The 15318-nt window shown below is 42.5% G+C and overlaps 1 long non-coding RNA gene across 3 annotated transcripts in view; it reads right to left on the bottom strand.

The window, feature by feature from the left end:
- Positions 1–15318, bottom strand: part of LOC103670536 — a 306993-nt gene that overhangs the window by 198648 nt on the left and 93027 nt on the right. The window lies entirely within an intron of this gene.

Below are 15318 nucleotides of genomic sequence, written 5' to 3'. Positions count from 1 at the left end.
TCTCCACCCCCACCCCCACTCATTCCTCCCTTCTCCTCGCTCTCATTTTCTTCCTCCTCCGCACACAGACCTGTTCCCTGGTTTACCTATCTGTTTAACATGGCTTTTCCTTTTCCTTCCATTTTTCTCCTGTTTTCATCTTTTTCCCTCTTCCAATTTTTTTTCTTTTAATTAAAAAAACAAACTGGTTCCATACCTAAATCTCACAAAACGTTTTTATCCCCGACCTAGCCTGGCCCCCGGCCCCTCTCTCTCCTGTTTCCCCTCTGCCCTCTTGGCTTTTTACGAAATTTTGTTTGAGGTGCTCAAGAAAAAAAGCCCTGAGATACAGACAGAAAACACAGCGTATTTTCATTCTCTCTCCCTTCTCTTCCTATTCGATTAGCAAGGACATAAAGGTCAAGATGGGCCAACCCTGGAACGCTCACTCACCCTACTCAGGGCCCCTGAATTCAACTCCAACACTGAAACACCGGTTTGGCTCCTGGGGTGAACGCAGAGAGGTAGCAGAATTCTACAACAACCCTTTCGGGCCCAGGATCGCCTTGTTCATCCACTCCTGCATGCATAATCAGTATTAACTATAATCTAATGAAGTGTCTTTTGTGTCTAAAACGCAGTTACCTGAGGACTCTCCTTACAAAGCATTCATTGAATTTTCTTCCCATTCATGTCTGGCAGCCACAAATACTGCACGGCTTTTGCATGGCTGGTGTAGGTGTTGGTAATGTACTCTTCACATCCATTTAAATGCAAATCTCCATGCAAATAATCACTTGGAGGAGGGAAAAAAAAAAGAGAATGTGTTTAGCTCAAGACAAAGCTGGGGGGATAATTGAAAGCATGAATAGGGTGTCACTGGAGGATTCCACAATGAAACTCTGCGCGCAAATGAAAACACCGTAACGACAGCACCGAGGATTCCTCACTAGGTTCTTACTGTATTGTTGTATGTAAACTTGATGCCCAGCAGGTGAAACAAAATGAATGAATCCGGAGGAAATGCACCCCTGTGTCTGGGAGAAGTCAAACGTAGAAGGGGTGATACAGAACAGGCAGGGGATGGATGCCCAAAATACCAACCGTGGACAAAGACGAGGGCTTCCTTCAGAAATCTAAAATCTGGAACCAAACAGCTCATTGTCCAAATGACCTGATTATTAAATAATGCTGTGGGGCTGATGTTTCAACAGAAAAGTAGGAAATGAGCTGGGACTGAATGAATGTCATTCTTCTGGAGAACAGCAACTTTTGAGGCTGAATTTGGCTCTGGGGAGGGCTGGATTGTGATCCCAGGGAAATTTCCAATTTGCACTATTTGCAAAGAAAACGTTACACCAACAAAGGTTAAGTGCTGGCATGAAGAAACACAGAATGGCCTAGCGCTTCCCAGTTATTTCTATTTTAAGCGCTTCTCCAAGTTTCCCTTGGACGCAATCAAAGGAGTTGACGAGAAACCAAGGAAGTTGCAAAATAACAAGGCCAGAGGAGGGTAATGGAGTATGAAGGGAAAAAATGATCTGCTCATGTCATGTATTTCCAAACGAATAAACCTATTTGTGACACATGTTGTTATATCTGAAAAAAACACTTTAGTTCCCTTGTAAGTTCCCCGATTTGCAAATGCTCTGTTTGACAGCGCCAATAGAGCAATGGAACTTGGATCACTTAATCTGGGCATATTCTGGAAGGGTTTCAATAGACTTCAGGCAGTATTGTGTGCTCTTTGACTTGGAGTGATTTCACATTTCTTGGAGAGTACAACTGGCTAGAATTATCACTTCTGATTTCCTTGGCCGTATAGAGCCCAACAATCTCCCCATTGCCACGTTGCCAGAAGGAAAAAAGGAGTAAAAGGAAATAAAAAAAAAAAACTTGGCAAAAGCTGACTCTATGAACTTTAATTTCTGCCCACAATGAAAATGTTTTATCACTTAAATGAATATTCTTTTCAACACCAGTTCCCTCGTTGTTTTCATTCATTCGTTCTTCCTCCATTCATTCAGACATTTCTTGTTCTCTGAGGCAGCATTAAGAATCCCGAGACTTTTCCCACATTCTCCACTCACTGCATCTGAATTTCCTCATTTGCATGCTTGGTACCCATCGATTTCAAACTCTTAAACTACAATCAGTGTTGGATGAATTCTGTAAAGGACTACGCTTTCTGCAAGAATATCAGGTGGTATTAGAAAGGGAAAAAATGTACAGTCATTTTTACTGAATGTACAGAAATAGTTAAGGTTACCAGAAGGACGTAAATGGAAACAACTGGGACTTTGAACAGATTCCTAGTTCTCTAAGCATTAAATTGCTCACTGTCATCAATAACACATGGCTACATATACACATGCACATATATATGTGTATCTATACAGGGATAAAAAGAGATGTATGTATTTAAATTATTAACTTGTATTTAAGCCATATATATTTAAATTATTTATTAAAATAATAAAATACTGTTTATATTATTAAATATATTTGTTATTAGATATATAGTTATTGATATTTATACATTTACGTATATGGCATCTTTTCCATAAAGAATAGGCCAGGATGAAGATATATTAGTTAGTATATACTAGAGAATACCAAAACAAAAAGTCTAAAATTCTCAGTGACACAATCCAACAAAGCTTTATTCTTGCTCACAAAAATATCCACTGTGGGTCTGGGAGCGTTTCCAGGGCAAACGACCTCCATGCAGGGACTCAGTCATCCAGACTCGTGAATTCACTGACAACTGCTGGCCTCTCTGTCACCACAGAGGGAGAAGAGCTTCAAGTGCAGTTAAATGCTTTGCCTTGGTAATGGCACACACCGTTCCGACAGGTAGCCCGTGGGCCAGAACTACACCCATGGCTCCAAGAACAAGATGGGAGCTCCCACATGCTCAGGGAGCCTGGAGAACCAGAGATGAGAAAACAGCAGAAGTCTCCAGCACAAAAGAATATAGCGATATGAGATGTAGTTGTTCTTCTTAGAAGATTCATAGTTTATAATTCGTACCTTGTCTATTAGATTCCAAATCCATTTTGCATTGTATTTGTAGACTTGCCTATTATACTCTCACTGGTTTGGGAGACCTTCGAGATCAGGAAACACATTTTGCTCATTTTAATACCCAGCTGATTCTGCATACAGTGGGTACTCTAGAAATACAGACCTAATTAATTAAATGAAACCATTCTTTCTAAAATAATCATAAAAGTTTCCTTGCAATTTCTTGGTCCAGATATCAGGCCACAATCCTTGGAAAATTATCCAATGCCTAGACACACAGAAGATATGGGCAAGTGTAGGATTAAGCATCCGACTAGAATGCATCGGTAAAAAGAGCTGGGTGTATTTTCTACTTAAGATATTCCATATTTCTTTCTGTTTATACCAGAAAAAAAAGAAAGTCCATTTTAAATAAGAGATGTTGTCTGGTGCTATGAAAATAATACTAAACTCAAGCCCAGAAAATGGAGTTCTTGTCCTAACTCTGCCCTTAACTTGTATGTCATATCAACTCCCTCAGCCTTGGTTTCTTCACATGTACAGTGACAGATTTAGAGCTCTGAAGTCCTTTCCAACTCACACATACCACAATCTAAGAATTATGCTACCCAAAGTAAGTTCTAGATAATTTTTTCAGAAATTATCCAATATTTGTGAAACAGATACAGTAATCTGTCGTATCCTCTTACCCCTCTTTGCTGAGCCTTCCTTAAGCTGTTCACTGTGACCCTTGCTTATTCAGTGTCCCTTCCTTCCCTTAGCTGGTATCCTGAATTCACACTAAAGCTTATTGTTCCTGTTTTCTCTTGATGCAGGTATGAGCTAAGTTCTAAATAAACAGATAAGACTAAAAAAGCTGTGATCGCTAATATATGGAGGCTTTTTGACAGTAGTTCCCCTGCATTCTTTTGTAGAAGCTAAAGGTACCAGATATCCCTCCCACTGAATAGGGGAAGCTAGCCTATTGAGTATGCAACCCAGAGATAGCAAATAAGATGCTCCTGCCCAAGGCTTTGAATCCTCTCCTCGTAGCAGCAAAGCACAAGAACTGTTCGGATTCATTTACAGCAACAGATATCATAAGAACATCCTCATTAATTGCAGGGGGTAGGGCACCTGTCACTTCAGTAGCAGAGCCTCTATCCCTTCGTACTAGTGACAGTTACATCTGGCCAGTCTGCTTCTGCCAAAACATGGAGGCAATGCTTCCTGAATCTTGACCCAATTCATTTATGTCCATTTTCCCGGGCCTGGTCCCTTCAATCTCCTATCAATTCTAAAACCTCAAGGAGCTTTGCAAGAAAATCTTCTGTTTGCTTAAGACCACTGGAGATCACTTTTGCTCTAACAATAAAAAGATTCCAAACTGACTCAGAGAGATCAAGAATGAAATAACGATGTCCCCTCTCCCCACTCCTTTTCCAAATCATACTAGAAGTCTTTGCTAATGAAATTAAACAAGAAAAGGAAATAAAAGGTATACAGAAATAAACATGTATTTATTCACAGATGATATGTCTGTGTAGAAAATCCAGAAGAGTCAACAATAAAAACAAAAACAACAAGAAAAACTCCTGAAATTACTAAGCAATTATAATAAGATTTCAGGATACAAGATTAATTTACCAAAGTTGATTGCTTACCTACCTATCAGCAATGAACAAGTAAAATTTCAAATTAAAAACATAATACTATTTATTTTAGCACCAAAAAAAAAAAAAAGGAAAAAGAAATACTGAGGTACTTTATACTTAGGTATAAATCTAACAAAATATCTATAAGACCCATATAAGGAAAACCATAAAACTCTGATGGATTTGTACTTCTGATGGAGAGGCAATCCATGTTCATGGATAGGGTAAACCAATATTGTCAAGATGTCAGTTCTTCCTAACTTGGTCAGTCTGATCCCAATCAAAATCCCAGCAAGTTATTTTGCAGATTTTGACAAAAGATTCTAAATACGGAGAGGTTAAAGACCTAGAATAACCAACACAATATTAAAGGAAAAGAATGGAGTTGGAGAACTAATATTCAACTTCAAGACTTACTGTAAAGCCATCTGGTTCAGAGGTTATAGCTGAAAATGAGTTTGTTACTCTAACCAGAAAATACTGTTGCTGTTTTTTAACTGAGATTGTCTGATTTGACCAGCAATATGTTAAAGGATTTTGTTGTTTACATAGTGTCGACCAATATACTACCATGTCATTTGATCCTCCCATTAACCCCAGAAGGGCACTATATATAGAAACATAAATATTTCCAACTTAAGAGTAGTGAATCAAGGTTCCAACAGAGTAATTTATTTGACCAAGGTCAACACACTATTGAGTACTAGATCCGGATTCATCAACAGAAGTAACCATTCCAAATCCATGCTTTTTTTTTTTTTTTAATTATACCCCCCGGTATTCCTTCAAAGAGTTACTTTAATTGCAATAGCCCAACATAAAGAGGTTTTTTTTTTTCTCATGAGGTAGAAGGGAGAGCCCCTGAAATTTCCCTCAAAGGATAGACCCTTGCTTGCATGGATTTATGTAACCACAAGCTTTATGCAATTCTAACTCTGTCACACGGCCACTGGATCTCTGGTAGTGTAAAGACAGAAGAAAAATAAGTTCATGATGATTAACAGAGTCTATGTGGTGTAGTCACAGCAACCAAATGGGTATACTAATTTTGTCTCCTTAAAGAGACGTAAAACTTCCTCTTATATTTTAGCCTGTAACTTCTTTGACATTGTCTTACCTCCTCCCTTTTCCCACTGTTTTGACTTCTGGGGAATCTGGACGGACTATGAATTCTAGGCGTATCAATTCTTCAAATGCAACCCAAGAGTCTTAATCTGTTTTCTAAATTTCCACCAGTCCAAAGGCTGCACGCACACCCTCTTCTGTTCTACACACTTGTTTGGAGCTTTGCTTCTTAAAAGAATGAACAGGCCTGAAGAATTCTAGTGTCTTGGGAAAGAGAGGGTAGATGAAAAGTTACCCAAATTATGCAACTCTGAGGGACCAGCTGGAAAGCCGGCACCTTACTTGCGAGCAGCTTGTAAGGAGCAGATCAAAGGTGGGACCAGAAAGCCAGTTAAGCTAGTCAGTGTCAACATGGCTGAAGATGACTGTGTTATAAGGCAGGAAGAAGGAGGCAGAGATGGCAACCACTACCCTGGGATTACATGCATTTTCCTGTACGTCTTTATACATAAGCGAACCACTAGAATCCAAAAGCATGGGTGTAATTGTTGGAGCACTTCATTCACGAGTAAAAATAATCTTAAGAAGAATCGTCCTTAAGAATTAAAAAGGACGTAAGAGCTATGTGGGCCTCACTGAAGTATCTGGAAGAGACGTGTGGTGTGCAACTCTAGTTCTTGTTACTAGTTCACTGTGGCCAGAGGACAGCACCTGCAAACTCTCAGGAAGGAAATCTAACCTCTGTCAGCCACATGGTTTTGCGAGCCGCCCGCTTTGCTGTCTATCACAGCTAGTGACAAGAAACTTAGAATGGATATGAGTTGAGTGGGTCAAGGGGGTGTAAACATTCACACTGTTTTCTCACAGATGATGGTACAAGAATCAGACCCCAGAATTCAAAGGAAAGATAATGACATCCACAAAGTAAAAAGGTGTACAGGCCGCATCCCTCGTGCCAGCAGTCTGACTGGAAGAGAGACACAGGTAAGAACAAGAAGTGTGACCCTTTAAGAAGCCAGTAAGGATTCTTCCAGTAAGACTTTCCAAAAAGATTCCCTCTATCAGTCAATGTGTTGTGTTGCAGACCACAGAATCCATTACAGATGATATTTAAGAAAGGATTATTACAGGAAGTAACAGAGCTCATAAAATCAGCGGAGGATTTAAAAACACAGGCTCTAAAAGGAACTTTCAAGGAGTGGCTTCCAGAACAATTTCAGCGAAGGGGGATGTTACAGGATTTAGTTACAGGATGGGCCTCTGTTGAAATCCAGAAACACCGACCCAAGCAAGGGTCTGTCTTCACAGCCACCTGCCCTGGAACCACACTGCTCTGTCCTACCTGGTTAGATCCCCATGCACGGAGCCCCCACTTCCCTCTTTTCCTCCTTCCCACTCTCACGAGTGTGTTCACTAGCCAAATGGAGGACAGAGGCATGCCTCACCGAAAAGGAATGTGGCGGTTGTCGTTTCCAGCTTTCCAAGGTAACATGTCTGGGGAGGACATGCTAGGAGTAGGTCTCAAGTGAGGCAGTCAGCAGGCTCTGCCATTTTGACCTCTGTTACTCATGGTCACGGGGCTCTAAACCAAGGGTATGTGCTTGTCACAAAGTCATGTGCTCGTTCTTGGGAAACGGCAATCCAGATTTTATCTGAAACACATCCATCAAGCTCCCATTGGAACGCCCTTCCTCTTCAGGCAAAGAGCATCAGAAACACTGGCAAGAAATGTGTCTCTGGAAGAAAACAGGAAGCCTTACCCAGGAAGTGCCCTTCTTCTGAATTTTCTGGAGACGTGGACTGGCGTAAACAGAACAACAGAAAAATCTCTCAAGTTTGTAAAACGGACTTCTGTTAACTATAGAAGGCATCGCCAAAGCCCCGATCCCAGAGGCAGGACTTTTAACTAGGTGCTCTGAGCGTTTAGTAACAAAGCCACCTGACTGGCAAGATTCCTTTTAAATCCCTAAAAACACATGTGGAATATCCCAGGTTTGCAAATGGGAGGAGAGCTTCGTGTCAGGGGAGCACGTAAGAGGAGGAAGGAAAGAAGCCGGGCTTATGTGACTGGTTCCTAATCTAGTCTCAGGTATCTGGCCTCTACTTTGTTGGAGATAGTCTTTGACGTACAAAACTGTCACGACACCGTACCAACACACGGCTAACTTGTTCTTTTACTTTCGCTCCACCACCTCACGTGCTCCAGTTTTCCCGTGATGAGCAGGACGTGATAAATTAAGGGCTTTCCCACATGAAGCTTCAAGAGCTATTTGCGTATTTTACTGCCATCATCAAAGACCTTCAGCAAAGACACAAATCCCAGCGTTAATTCTCATGAAAATTCATAACAACAGTGGATATTGTGATCGCGGAGGGAAGTAGGCCACGTGACTCTGAGCACCACCCTGCCCTTTCGAATACAGTTGTCCCTCTGCAAATCATGGTCCTTGGTCATTAAACCAGAATTGTCGTAAAGTAATGTGTTTGTTAATTGGAAATTAGAATTCTAAACTAAAGCTGCCTTCATCTCCAAAATCGCGAGCATCGGATGTAAATCAAGCCCCCACCGAAGCTGCGGTGCGTAACCGTGAAATTCAAAATGACACTGCCATGCTAGAAACATCTCTGGCCCACTTTTTGCGATGAATGATCAGAAGAGGGCTAATTTCCCCGTTCGAAAGGGTGAGTTCTCCTGCTCACAGGAAGATTCCAGGAACCTAACTGCAGTTCGGAAATGAGATTCATCTATCGTTTGTCGTAATCATCTCCTCCTGGAGCGCAATTCATGGAAAACATTCGAGGAACCTGAGCCACAGAGATGGGGTAGGTGGGTCCCCCAAGGGCTGGAGAGGTCACGTGCATTGTTACAAGCTTCTCCTCATTTAACCTCAGGGTGACTTCTGGGCTTAGAAAAAGCACCAGGACTTTGATGTGGGCTGACCCTGAAACGCAGTCAGGTCCCGAAAGCCACACGCCATCACTGCTGTGACCTGTGAGACAGCATGTGCCTTTCCTTAGCGCAGGAATGCTGGGAGATCCCCCTCCTAACCACCAGCTTCACTCCTGCCACGACTCCTTCCCCAGGAGGCGACAGAGGCAGGCAGGATGAAAGAGCTGGTGACTCCCTGGGCAGGGCTGACACTGCCCTGGCTGAAAGGGGCTGCCTCCAGCTGGGGCCAGCGTGGCCTTCCTGTCGGAGCCTCTCCCGTGCGCTGTCCCTGGGCATCACTCTTGCATCCTTCATCTTAGTTCTTCAGTGTCTGTGGCTCTCGGTGCCGCTGACCACCTGCTCTGACTCTGCAATCACCTCGAAGCTTGGCCTGTGACATCTACTTCTTCCCAGTGCCAACCTGCTGGATTCTTCCCAAAGACCTTTGCTCCAAGCCTTGCTGCTGAGTTATAGTGATCTTCTCACCTGTAACTCTGGCCCTCCCGGTCTTTTTGGATGATAAGCCTTCTTCTCTCTGTTTCCTGCTCACCCCTAACTATCCCACCACCACGCCAACTGTCTAACCCCTGCCAGGTCGGGGCGTCCTGACCTTGGTCTCTCACTGTAAATTAAAATCCTCATCTATCTGCACTATTTCTCAGAGCGGTTTTTCATCCACCTTCACCCCTACGCTTTTCAGTGACGTAAGAATATGATCATTCCTTAAAAAGAGTTTATACTATTCTAGACTGAGTACCTCGTGATGCATATAAGTAAAATCAAATAGAGTGATAAGCTGGATGCAAACCCCATCCACACATGATGTTATGTTTTGATAGATAAGACGGATTTCGAAGAACGCTTGTGTTTTTAAAGATTTAGTGATCGAAGGAAACGATAAGACTTCAGATTGCTTTTCCTTGTTTATGCTAGTACCAAAATAGAAAATCCATTCTGAGGTCCTGGCATGAGACTAAAAACAACTGCTTTAATGTTACCTGGCCTCATTTAACAGCAAGGAGAGCTGAGAAGGAGAATGCATCTGGACAGCCACTGTGCTGCTTCCAGAACTATGAAAGAGACAGAAAAGTGATTTGAATGGACGCCTAGCAGTGCTCTGCACAACTTCTTAACTAGCTGGTACCAAATGTGTCAGTAACTCTGACTTCCCCATACACCTTTCACAGGGTTATGAATTCCAAATCTTCTTGACTGAAATCAACCCCCTCCTTGTGCAGTTGTTAGGACCGAAATATTTTTTGATACCAGTTTTTTTTCTCCCAATGCCAATGGAATTTGTATAGCCTCCCATCTTCCCTCCCAATGCCAATGGAATTTGTATAGCCTCCCATCTTCCCTCCCAATGCCAATGGAATTTGTATAGCCTCCCATCTTCCCTCCCAATGCCAATGGAATTTGTATAGCCTCCCATCTTCCCTCCACAGCCTCCCATTTTCCACTGAAAAATGGCTTTCGAAACCAGTGTGATTTCAGGGTGGCCCACTGGCAGTAAGACTTTCCATTTTGACACAGGGGCAGGCAGCGTCCAAGATGGCGGCCCAAACTTACCCCAAGTGAGACGGTAACAGTCAACACCCAAAGCTCAGCTGGACGTCAGCGGACCAGACTTCAACGTCTACCTTCTGCATACACTTCAGTCTGTTTATCTCTGACTCTAAAAATAAAGCCTTCTGAAAGGAAATCTGGAGAATCAGGAAGGCGTTTTTGTCTTTCTCTCTCAGACCAGCCCGAGTGTTTTACAGCATCCCATGTGCTCACTCAGCCATCCAAGTACTGGAACAAGCTAAGGATTAAGAAATCAGGTGGGAGGCAATCTGTAGCACCGTGCAGTATTTACTGCCAGGCAGCTTAGGGCAAATGTGCCAGGAAAAAAAAAAAAAAGAGCCAGCACATCTATTATAGAAAACAAATCCTGGAAGAGAGACGTGGGGGGCAGGGAGGAACTGGGACATTGCCAAGATTTTAAATAGCTCTGCATGAGCCACCGTGCCTTGCACCAAGAGAAAAGGAAAAATCATGAGGTTAGGTAAAAGCAGCAACATTCCAAAATGAGTCAGAAATGAAGGAACCGCTGGGGCAAAAATGGTCTCGTGGTGCTTTGGTCAAAACCCCAAGCACCCGTTCTAAGAAGGTCTCATGATGTAGTGGAGAATGCCCGTAGCCATCCCAGGAGAACATTGCTGTGGTAGCATCATCAACTCCCTGGAAACCCATCCTGAGTTGAATCAACGCTGGGAACAGGCAGCATTCTTCCTCACCACAAGTCGTAGAAGCAACACTACAGATTCAATAATCATTGATTTTGAAATTCAGTTTCTAGAACATTAGCAATTCACCTGTGACCAGGACAATGATACCACATGATCTGCTCACCCCAAAACCCCTGGAACTTTCCCATGACCCTGACACAACACTGAATTAGACCTCAAGCAACAGCGGTACTGAATGTTCTGCTGGCCCAATGAGATAAGACCTCAGAGATACATTTAATTTAGGAAAGCAAGTTCAGGTGACATTTCTTACACATTCATGTTTAGAAATCAGGTTCATATTCATTAAGACAGAAGCCAAACAGTGGAATCTCACTGGTGCCTTTATGACTTCTCTTTGACTTGAATTTATTTAAGCTTTTAATATCTTCAAAAAAGGCAACTTTTCCATGTGACTGTGGCACAAGAATTTGCCCGAACATACCAAGCTAGACCTAAGAAGAAGCATGGCTGGCCTGAGGTGACCAAAGGCAATTTTTAAAACATACACCCAGGGGCACCTGGGTGGCTCAATCGGTTAAGCATCTGCCTTCAGCTCAGGTCATGATCCCAGGGTCTTGGGATCGAGCCCCACATCGGGTTCCCTGCTCAGTCTCCCTCTCCTTCTGCTGCTCCCCCTGCTTGGGCTCTCTTTCTCCGTCAAATAAATAAATAAAATATTTTATAAATAAATAAACAAACATACAAACATACACCCAGACAAGGATCACCGTGAGAACTGCTCATTCCAGACTGAAATGTGTATCTTCTATGATGTGGAACATCATGACAATCTTTTCTCCTCTTGGTTTTCAAAATATTCTAAGTAGCCCTATACGTTCCACTAGTCGCCTTGGGGAAGGTGCTGGGGGCTTGGATGGGGCCCAGAGCTTGACTCCCCCCCCCACCCAGGCTCTAAGTGCCACAGCTCTGCTCGTCTCTGTTGGATTCTGGATATAGCTTGGAGTTTATGTGGTTTTATTTCAAAAAAAAAAAAAAGTTGTGCCGCTCCAACAGTATCATAAACCATTTTTAGAGACTGTTATTTTTGTTTTTTTAAAGTTTCTTCTGAACCCCTTCATCTCTGGTGGCCCACGGTGTGATACATCAAGTCACCAAACAGTCACTTCTGAGCCTGCCAGTACGTGTGTTTACACGAAACGGTGTTAACTCTTTCAGCTTAACGCGGTTCATTTTTACTTGCCTTTACATTCCGATTTCCATTCTAGTTTCATACCCAAACGTCAAACAGCAATAAGGATCTCCTCTACAAAGATATATGGTTTGTTTGGAAATCCATACAATGCTTTGACAGCAGGGGAGTGCAGCATACGCCAATTTCATGAGAATCTAATGTGTTACATACATTTATCTCCAGCATGTGCCAAAGCTTTGAAAAGAAGCGAATCCCATCTGCCTGTCGGGCAGAGATTAGAGGAGATAGATTTAAATGCTGGTGTTCATCCTTCTTATTTAATAAGCAAGAACACACAACTGGAGACATCCAGGGCGCTTTCTATGTTATAGAGGGGTTAATGCTCTCTGTTTGAGCCACAAGACACTCGGCTTTAACTATGTCCTGAAACGAATCTGCTCAAATACAGTCACCTACCTCTAAATCCAGTTCTTGTTCGTTTTTGCCAATAATGTCAGGCTATTCTGCAAGGTTTCATTTAAGCACCAGGGGAGAAGAGAGTCTGTAAAAACTCCAGTTTACGAGAGCTTCAGCTTTCGAATTTTCTTAAAATAAAAAGTGAAAAGACAGGGAGTAAGCTGTTTCGCACTAGCTGAGAGCCAAAACGTCGTGCCGGGAAGGGACAGTCCCTTTCTGGACACAATGGCGTCAGGCACAAGGAGAAAGCGTCAGACTTGTTCGGCACCCTCTTGGTCCCACGTGGTTGCTTCTGCATCTATCCGGTGACCTGAGATACGGCTCCCTCAAACACCGGATTTCTCAAGCTATGAGACTCGGCCTGCCTCATATTCCACCCCTCTCACCTCCACCCCTTCACTCAGTTAGTCACCACGCCCTGCTCCATTTTCCTGCCCAAACATCTCTCCAATTATCTTACGCCCCAAGTTACCTGCGCCCCAGGGCCACTGCCCTCATTGAGGCTTGTGTCGTGTATTAAACGGACCACGGGGACAGCCTTAGGAGTCTTTCCACCCTTCTGCCCCACTCCTTTCAATTCATAGGCCATGATCTTTCTAAATCACAAGTCCAATCAGGCCTCTGCTTATAATTTTTCCTTGGTTGCCCACCAAAAAGGCAAAGTCTTTAATACCGCATACAAAGTAGGGTGACCCTTGCCTACCCTTCCAGTCTTATCTTCCATTACCCCCGCAGGTATATTCCCTGTGGCCAGCCTTCCCCTCACTCGGCTCCATGATTATGTCTCACCTTTCATACCTCTGGGCATGCTCACTCCTCTCCCATGAGGAAAGACCTTCCCTGCTCTGCCCACTTAGCAGAAAGTTTACTCACCCTCCAAGACTCACTTCTAACATCACCTCCCCTAAGAAATCCCTTTACATTCTGGCAGATACCTCTTTTTGGACTCTTGTCCCAACACACTTCAGTTGTTTGTTGACATGTCTGTCTTCTCACCACCTCATGAGTCCCTCCAGGACAGGCACTAGGACGTCACCAATATATCCGGGACAGTACAGTGTCTGGCATCAAACAATGACCCCCCAAATGCTGCCATACTGATGACTTAATTGTCTATAGAAAACTTCATTAATTGAAGAGCCAGGAGTTCAGCCTCCTATTCTCACTGTTGCAACATTCAACTCAACATCATCGAGGCCCAGAATCTTTAAAAATACAACTATGACACTAAATGATTAGATGGGTTAGTTTCTTTCCAGCTTTAAAATAAAACTCTACAGTTCTATGAACTCAAGGGCTGTAATGATGGCCATTCCTTCCTTTAAGGACTCCTGTGCAGCAAAAGTGTTGCTAGAGGGAAGTTCTGAGTGAACTTCAAGAAACATGGAAAATCTCAAATAAACAACCTAACTTTACACCTCAAGGAACTAGGAGAAAAAAGCAGAGTCCAAAGTTTGAAGAAAGGAAGTAACAAAGATAAAAGCAGACATAAATAAAATAGAAACTGAGCAGATAGTAGAAAAAAAATCAATGAAACCAAGAGCTGAAATAGAACAAACAATTCTAAAATTTGTATGGAACCACAAAAAACCTTCAAGAGCAAATGTAGTCTTGAGAAAGAACAGAGGCGTCATACCCCCTTGATTCCAGCTATACTAAAAAGCTTAAATAATCAAAAGAGGGTCGTATTGGTGTAAACACAGACACATACATCAATGGAACAGATGAGAGTGCCAAGAAATAAACCCAAGCACAGGGTCGAATAATTGATGACAAAGGAGCCAAGAACATATAATGAGGAAATGACTGTCTCTTCAATAAATGGTGTTGGGAAAACTAGACAGTCACATGCAAAAGAATCTTACATCCTGGGATACCTGAGTGGCTCAGCTGGTGAGGGTCCAACTCTTAATTTCGGCTCAGAACATGATCTCGGGGTCGTAAGAATGAGTCCTGTGGCGGCCTCCATGCTTAGTGGGGAGTCAGTTTGTCTCTCTCCTTCTGTTCCTTCCCCCCAACTTACACGGACTCTCTCTCTCAAATAAAATCTTAAAAAAAAAATCATACATCTTACAACATATTCAAAATTGATTCAAATGGATTAAGGACTTGAATGTCAGACCCAACTCCATGAAATTACCAGAAGAAAAAAAAAGGGGTAGGTTCCTTGATTTCGATCTTGGTGATGATGTTCTGGATCTGAGTCCAGAAAGCAAAGACAACAAACCCAAAAATAAACAAGTAGGACCGCATCAAACTAAAAAGCTTCTGCACAGTGAAGGAAACCATCAACAAAATGAAAATCAACCCGCTGGGTGGGAGAGAGTATTTGTAAATCATATGATCTGATAAAGGGTTAATATCATACCTATAAAATCACCAAAAAACTCCTGTCACTCAATAGCAAAAAACAAGCCAGCAAACCATTCAATTAAAAAAGGGGCAGAGAATCTGATTTTAGACATTTTTCTAGAGAAGACATACAGAGGGCCAACAGGTGCATGAAAAAATGCTTAACATCACTCATATCAGGAAAATGCAAATCAAAACCACAATATCACCTCACACCTATGAGAATGGCTAAAACGAAAAACTCAAGAAACAACAAGTGTTGGTGAGGGTGTGGAGAAAGGGGAACCCTCTTTCACTGTTGGTGGGAAAGCAAATGGTACAGCCACTGCAGAAAACAGGAAGGAGGTTCCTCAAAAAACTGAAAATTAGAACTACCATATGATCCAGGAATGCCACTTCTGGGTATTTATTCAAAGAAAATGAAAATACTAACTCAAAAAAAAAAAAAAA

Source organism: Ursus maritimus, unplaced genomic scaffold (genome assembly GCF_017311325.1).
Source record: "Ursus maritimus isolate PB19 unplaced genomic scaffold, ASM1731132v1 scaffold_5, whole genome shotgun sequence".
Lineage (NCBI taxonomy): Eukaryota > Metazoa > Chordata > Mammalia > Carnivora > Ursidae > Ursus > Ursus maritimus.
Note: the sequence above shows the minus strand (reverse complement) of the source record. Positions and strands in the feature narration are given on the sequence as shown.